Genomic DNA, 8,583 nt, shown 5'->3' on the forward strand with positions numbered 1-8,583 from the left:
TATCAGGTTTCCAACCTTTCATAGACATTAAATTATGAACGCACGTCAGATTTTCCCACATTTTAGTGTTATATAAGGAAGGCTGACTTCAGGGATGTGGCCTAATGGCTCAAAGCTGGATACCAGGGTTCCTGTCTGGGCAGGGATGCTCAACATCCTGTGATTCTGGGCAAATCACCTATTCTCCCATTGCCTAACAAAATGAATATGTCCATCTATAATGCAACAGGTGCTAGTGTAAAGCGCTCCGGGATACCTTCTGGTCGAGTTCGCGCTATATAAACCCCTCCCCTCTTGGAAAAAAACAAAGCATTTGCAATACAATAGGTCTCGCATTTACATGAGTTTAAGCTAATGGCATTGTAAATGACAATACCTTTTATTTATGGTTTAAAAAACAAAACATAAATAAAAGGCATTGCCATTTACAATGCCAATAGCTCAAACTCGCATAAATGCGAGACCTATTGCATTACAAATGCTTGTTTAAATAGCCAACCCTGGGGGAAGTTTTCGGAGGCCCCATCCCCTTTCTGAACCAATCTGCAAAGGGGCCTCCTGATGCACAACTTGTTGAGGGATAAAGTCCCCTTGGATGCTGAGGGCCCTTGGGGGCCAACATCCCCTCCTGTTGCCCCCAGTAAGTCCCACGGGATTGCTGAGAGCTCATTATATGCCCATGCCCATTCTCAACCACTCTGCAAACGCACCTGCTGGCGCACTACTAGTTGGAGATGAAGTTCCCTTGGATACTGAGGGTCCTTGGGGCCAAGAAACCCTGCTGTTGCCTCCAGTAAATACAACATAGTGGGATTTCTTAGAGATCATCAGAGGCCTGCCCCTTTTTAGACACTCACCCCCACTCACTATTAGATCTGGGTTAAATCCACTATTGTGCTTCTGCTCACTTCGCTATCCCAGTTCAGACTCAGCCATTGGCAGATCAGTCTTGTGTTTGCTTTGTGCGCCCTAAGTGGACAGGGCATGCCCAAACATGGGTCTCTTGCTCACGTTGCCACTGGATTAAAACTAGCATGGCTGATTAGGGGGTGTTACCCCAAAACGGGTCACAGGATGCTTGTTTCCGGTCCAGGGTAGGCCTGGCTTGGTTGTTGGGCTGGACTGTTCCCATGATGAACAGGGTCAAGACTGATCTGCATAGTGCTGGGTATGAACTGGGGTGGTGAAGTGAGCTAAAGAACGATGATGAATTCAATAGAGATTTAATAGTGACTGGGGGTGAGTGTATGAAGAGTTTCAGCGCTCTGTTCATCATCTCCTTGTGTTTGCTTTGTTCGCCCTAAGTTGGCAGGGTATGCCCAGACATTGATTTCTTGCTCACTTTGCCACTGGATTCAAGCTAGTCTGGCTGATAAGGGGTGATACCCTGAAACCGTTCCCCAGGATGCTTGTTTACCATGCAAGGAAAACCTGCCTTGGTAGTTTAGGATGGACTGTTTCCATGAGGAACAGGGTCAAGACTGATTTGCATATGGCTGGGTCTGAGCTGGGTGGCGAAGTGAGCTGAAGAACGATAATGGATTCAACCAAGATTTCATAGTGACTGGGGGTGAATGTCTAAAAAGTTTCAGCGCTCCGTCCATCATCTTCTTGCGTTTGCTTTGTTCACTCTAAGTTGGCAGGGTATGCCCGGACATGGGTCCCTTGCTCACCTTGCCCCTGGATTCAAGCTTATCTGGCTGATGAGGGGTGTTACCCCAAAACTGGTCAGTGGATACTTGTTTCCGGTCCACAGAAGACCTGGCTTGGCAGTTTGGGCTGGACTGTTCCCATGAGAAACAGGGTCAAGACTGATTTACATATGGCTGGGTCTGAACTGGGGTGGCAAAGTGAGCTAAAGAACGATGATGGATTCACCCAGATCTAATAGGGATTGGTGGTGAGTGAAAAGTTTAAGCGCTCCATCCATTATCTCTTGTGTTCAATTTTAGAAAGATGGCATTTACCTGCCTTAGCCATTTTAGTGCCTGCAACCTGTCTCTGGGTCACATGATTGGGTGCAGTTGGTAGTTGGGCTTTGTGTATTCCTCCTGGACAGCCACACACAATAGGAAGCTAAAGTGTCCCTAGTTAGGCCATCACTTGCAGGAAGGGAGGGTGGAGCTGGGTACAGTACTACTTACACTTGAATTGACTGTGCCCTGCCTCCACACAAAGAACTGCATACTTCCTGTAGTTAGTCCAAATCCAGGGAGAACAGGGACTTGTGCACTTCAAAGGAATGCCTTAGAAGCTTAACACCACTTTAAAGGCACAACTGGGTATAAATACTGGACCTCAGACACCAATTCTTCAGTTAACATCCGGACCTGAGGATACTGTGCCAGGAAGAAGGACTACTGTGCTGCTGAAAGGACTGCCACTCTGATGGACTGCTGCTCTGAAGGACGGCTGCCCGGCTTTGTTGACTTGCTGACCTCTTGCATGGGTGTGGAAGGCTGGACTTGCAACTCTGAACCCAGGACCCCAGAGTGAAACCAAGGAGTAGTTGGCTGGCCTCCAGATCAGAAGCCTTAGGGACATAGCAGGCTTCCAACAACTTTAAACCCAGCACTTCGCTGGTAAAACTTCACCTCTTTTAAAAAGACTTTGAAAACTCACCTGTTTCCCAGGGTAATGTAACCATGTATTGTATGTGTAAGCGTCAGGACAGTCTAAGCGCCAGGATGCCCGCCGGGTGACAGACATGCGCTATATAAGAATACCTATACATACATACATACAGCACCTGGACTGCCATCTGTGAGTCTTACCCTCCCATGTTGTCCCACACTAGCCCTGGACCCTTAGAAGCGGACCTGAAGGTGCTCTACCAAGCCCAGCTGTGGTCCCCATGGGAACCAATATGAAGCGAGATAAAGCCTCACACGTCCTTGCCACACAGCTACCAGCCTCAAAAGAATCATCGCAGAGTGGCGCGAAGCCTCGGGGCACAGCTGCCAGTTCATTGAAACCAACACAAAATGACTCAAGGCCCCACCAAGCTATGCTGCACCACTCCCGGGACCGACACAAAGGCCCACAAAGCCTCACCAGACAGCTTTATCAAAACCGATGCAGGACGATGCGAAGTCTCGCACTGCAGTGCCACACAGACTATGCACCAAAATGTATGGTACTGTGTTCAGCAAACCTAGGTGTGTCCTTGTAGCCGGACCGTGATCCATCGTGGTCGCCCTGAACCTGTGACTTTGCCCCGGTCCATCGCGACCAGATATTCACAGTTGCCACTTTGTGCTTGTTGGTACTACTTTCACTAAAATCTTTACAATTGCATATCTTTGGTTCTACTGATTGAGTTTTGTTATTTTACTCTTGTTTTGTTAATTAAAACGTACTGATGTTTTCTAACTTGGAATGAGATTCTTTTTGTGTGATGTTCTTCACGTTATTACTGTTTGAATTGTTACACAAATACTTTGCACATTGCCACTAGGTAAAGCTTTATGACTCTGTGCCAAGCTTCCAAAGGGTTGAGCACCGGTTAATGTTGGGTTGACTTGTGCCTCACTCTGACAGTGATTGTGGTTGCTGCTTAACCAGGGCTCACACCCTCATCAATCAAAAACCCAATTTCTTATATTGGTGATCAGTGGTTAGGACTAGGACTTGTGTTTGTGCAATGCCATACAGTAATTTTGTGTACACTACCATCCCATATCTGAGACCAATTTGGATGTTAAATTCTCCCAGATTGGCCTTTTTTGTTTTCCCAAATTCACTGTTACCCTATTTGACTCTTCGTGTCTGTGGCTTTACCAGCAAAGATGGAATTTGAGCTCCTGAACCTGGAGAGGGACACTGTGGCGGTGCTCAAGGAGTTTTACAAGGAAAGGGGGCTACCTGCCAAAAGCAGCACCAAGAAAGCAGAGATCCAAAAATCTTTGAGAGCATGGCAGAGGCCCACCAGTTGCCAGCCACCATAGAGAACCAGGATGGAGAAGGTGATGTGGAGGACCAAGAGATGCAGCAGTCAACTGAGAGAGCTGTATTGACCCCCGAGTTGGAACTACCTACTAGGGCATAGAGCAGCGTACCTACCCAAGGCCTGTCTCCAGAGGAGCCGGCAGACAGAAAGGCTGACAGGGAGTTCAGGCTACAGACAGGAAGACAAGTTCAGGAACCTACAGTTGGCCTGCTGCCAAGGAGGAGAAAGCAATCAACAACAAAGATGCCTACACCACACTTATTTTCTAAGCTATCGTTATTTACGCTTTATGGTCAAACACACATTACTTTTCGTTTGCACCAGTATTTTATTTATACCTTTTGATGTAATAACGTTTTTTCTTTATATTTAACACATTTCCTATATAAAAAGGAGAAATAAAGTCTAGGCACTATTTACAAAACACATGTTCAATTATTTACAACACCAATTTGAGTCCACATTCTAACTAAGACAAACCTTACATATTACTTTCAACGAAACAAAACTTTACACAAAAAAACAACCTTACACAAGAAAGAATAAACTTTAATGAATGTATCTCTGACAAATTTTCAGTGTATCTGCTAGGTCGCTGTGTGATGCTTGTTTTGGGTCCAATCTTGATTTTCCAACCGGCGCGTGCGTTGGAGTCCCTTTCTACCCAAGCTCGCGGGAAAAGAGTTCCCTAGCGGCGTGGGTGCTCCTTCCTCCTACTCTTTTCTTACTTCGACTCCTGTATATTGCTCTGAGGGGCAGTTGTCAGCTTCTCAAAAGATTTTAGCAGATGAAAAGATGTCTGCCAAAATCTTTTGAGAATTGCAAAAAACACAGTTGATGGACAGAATGTAGAACAATGTCATACATTCACCCCAGTACAAGGACCTGGGCCTAAATCCATCGTTTTTTTGCACTCCACACCACCCTGGGTTAGACACTGGCTATATGCAAATCAGCTCTGACCCTGTGCCTCATGGGAACAGTCCAGTCCGAACTACCAAGCTATGTCTTTCCCAGACCGGAATCAAGCATCCAAGGACCGGTTTCTGGCTATCAGCCTGGATAGCTTGACTCCAGTGGTGTGGAGAGCCTGGGACTCACGTCTGAGCATACCCAGCCCACTCGGGGTGAAAATTGCAAAAAACACAGTTGATGGACAGAATGTAGAACAATGTCATACATTCACCCCAGTACAAGGATCTGGGCCTAAATCCATCGGTTTTTTGCACTCCACACCACCCTGGGTTAGACACTGGCTATAGGCAAATCAGCTCTGACCCTGTGCCTCATGGGAACAGTCCAGTCCGAACTACCAAGCCATTTCTTTGTCAGACCGGAATCAAGCATCCAAGGACCAGTTTCTGGCTATCAGCCTTCATCAGCCTGGATAGCTTGACTCCAGTGGTGTGGAGAGCCTGGGACTCACGTCTGAGCATACCCAGCCCACTCGGGGTGAAAATTGCAAAAAACACAGTTGATGGACAGAACGTAGAACAATGTCATACATTCACCCCAGTACAAGGATCTGGGCCTAAATCCATCGTTTTTGTTTTGCACTCCACACCACCCTGGGTTAGACACTGGCTATATGCAAATCAGCTCTGACCCTGTGCCTCATGGGAACAGTCCACTCCGAACTACCAAGCCATGTCTTTCCCAGACCGGAATCAAGCATCCAAGGACCGGTTTCTGGCTATCAGCCTTCATCAGCCTGGATAGCTTGACTCCAGTGGTGTGGAGAGCCTGGGACTCACGTCTGAGCATACCCAGCCCACTCGGGGTGAAAATTGCAAAAAACACAGTTGATGGACAGAATGTAGAACAATGTCATACATTCACCCCAGTACAAGGATCTGGGGCTAAATACATCGTTTTGAAAAGATGTCTGCCAAAATCATTTGAGAAGCTGACAACTGCCCCTCAGAGCGATATACAGATAAAGAAAGCAGCAGCCTGGTCGAAAAAAAGAGGGTGATATCAATCCTGAGAATCATTCTAGGCGGTTGTATATTTAGAGGTGAACCCAGGATCATGAACAATTAAGAAAAGCTGTAAATACAAACAGAAGAAGACCTGTTTGTTTTGCACTCAGAAAACCAAGAAAGACTTGATGTGAATCTGGGTATTTATTTCCCTGGATTCTAAACACGTCGGCATATCAAAGGCATAACAAAGGAGCTTAACTATATAAAGGAACCAAATACTTGCTTTGTTTGATAGTTTAAATTAATTTGTGCTATCTATGGAATTTGTCATTGAATTTTGCTGATTGCTCCCTTGTTGTCTTTATTTTTGGATATCGATGTATTCATTTGGAATCCAAGAGAGGTCATGAATGTTTATTCTTTCTTGTGTTAGGTTGTTTTTGTGTAAAGTTTTGTTCTTTGAATGTAATATGTAAGGTTTGTCTTAGTTAGAATGTGGACTCGAATTGGTGTTGTAAATATTTTCTGATATAGTCTGGGATGGGCACTGAGCCTGTATTTTCTTTCTGGAGAAAGTTAGTGTTTTTGTTTTCTGGATAAATGGAAGGAGAGGTTACATTGACGGACAGACAGTAAACTGATTTCGGATAAACCGTTAACATTAATGTTTAAGTCGTAAAGCGCTCTGATATCCTCCGGGATCAAGTTTGCGCTATATAAAACTTCATAAATAAATAAATAATTGTACAAGTGTTTTGTAAATAGTGCCTAGACTTTATTTCTCCTTTTCATATAGGAAATGTGTTAAATATAAAGAAAAAACTTTATTGAATCAAAAGGTATAAATAAAATACTGGTGCAAACAAAAAGTAATGTGTGTTTGACCATAAAGCGTAAATAACGATAGCTTAGAAAATAAGTGTTGTTTAGGCATCTTTGTTGTTGATTATTTGTTTATGGCCCAGCCGAAACCGCATTCCTAAGGGCCTAACTCCCTAGTTTTTCAAAGAAGGAGAAAGCAGCAGTGCTAAAAGCTGGTAAAAAGTAGCAGGAATTGCACACCAAAAATTCTAGATGACTGGTGGCCCTGGAAGATATTTGTGCATTGCTTTGTGAATGATTCTGCTCTTCTGTGGGTGCCCTGGAACCAGGGCAACTCACACATACAAGAAAGACCCCATTGTTATGGCTGAAGACCACTGAGAAAGTCCAAGTGGAACTGGATCCCCCTGGGGACTGAGACACAAGTCCAGGTTATTTTAACAACATCCCTTTTAGCTGTGATGAACTTGAAACCAAGGTTCGTTCCTTCCTCTTGGGAAGCCTCCCAAGCTTGTATGTTGGCTCTCTGAAGAGGAAGGTTCACAGGTACAAGGAGCACCAACTGGGCTCTGTGCCAAGTGGTAGAAGAGCTGGGAAGCCAGAGGTAGCCTTCTCCGGTTGGCATCATATAGCGAACTGCAAGGCAGCAGGAGAAGACACAAAACCACAAGGCTTCGGGTCAAGGACATAGCCCCAAAAGCTAAGTGTGTAAGTGCACAACAATAATACACAATAATAAAAAAGAAAGCGCAAAACTTTCCCTTTCGCTGCGTATTTGTAGAGTGTGCAGTAACCAAAAGATATCCTGGAACTGAGAAGAAGGACCGTAAAGACAATAACATAGAGGTAGATAATTTGCAACTAGTCAAGTGGATTTCTAAAATGGAACAGATTGGTTTTATCTCTCAGTGGAAAAGAATTTCAGATTAAGGCTTCCTGCAAAGGACCTGCCTACGTGACAAGACTTCTTCATTTTTGTAGCCTGCTGCAGATGATGAAGGAAGAACTGTAGTTGGCCATTGACAAGGAAAAAGATATGTCATGAAGTTTGGAACACACCCATTTGAAAATGTAAAGAAAATGTAAAAGCTTTTAAGGATGATGCATTTCTCAACATCAAGACAGTGTAGAGAGTAGAAGAGACAGGATACAGGAATATATCATGGAAAGTAGAGGGTCAATCCAGCAGCACAATTGTGGACATGTTGAAGGCCTGTAGTTGATAAATTAGGACCCCTAAACACAGGACATTTGTTTAGTCCAACTGTGAACCTTTTCGGTTTGCGTCACAAAGAGTTGGGTTGAGATTTACTATCCAACTCGAACCAGGATTTGCATTGGAAAATTCCCCAAATTAACACAATGTTGTGCTATGTACTACTTTGTTCTACTTTGCGTTAATGGGGCAACCAATGAGTGGTACAAGGGCTTTCCAATGCAACCACCCATGGGTGATACAAATCCCTAACCACTAACATTCACAGACAGGGATTTGCACTAAAACCACACGCCTTCATGAGGCAGGCGTAACAAGGAGATATGTTTTCATTTCTCCTTATTTTTACAGCTTTGGAAGTGTGCTGAATTGCATGGAGCCAGGGTGTGGACATTGGTGCATGGCAGTCAAAACTGCGGCAGTACTTAGGATGAGAAATAAAGCATAAATCTTAGAAGATATGGTTAATTTTTTCACTCCCTTTGACGCAGGCAGTGCAACAGCTATGGTTGCTGCACTGCATCGCATCAAATACTACTAAACCTGGGCCTAACTACACAACGAGAAGCAGGATTTGCATTGGAAAATTTCCCGAAGTAATGCAAAGTTGCTGTACATGCTACTTTATGCTACTTTGCGTCAAGGAGGCATTATATGGGTGTTACATGGGT

This window comes from Lissotriton helveticus, chromosome 6 (genome assembly GCF_964261635.1).
Source record: "Lissotriton helveticus chromosome 6, aLisHel1.1, whole genome shotgun sequence".
Classification (NCBI taxonomy): domain Eukaryota; kingdom Metazoa; phylum Chordata; class Amphibia; order Caudata; family Salamandridae; genus Lissotriton; species Lissotriton helveticus.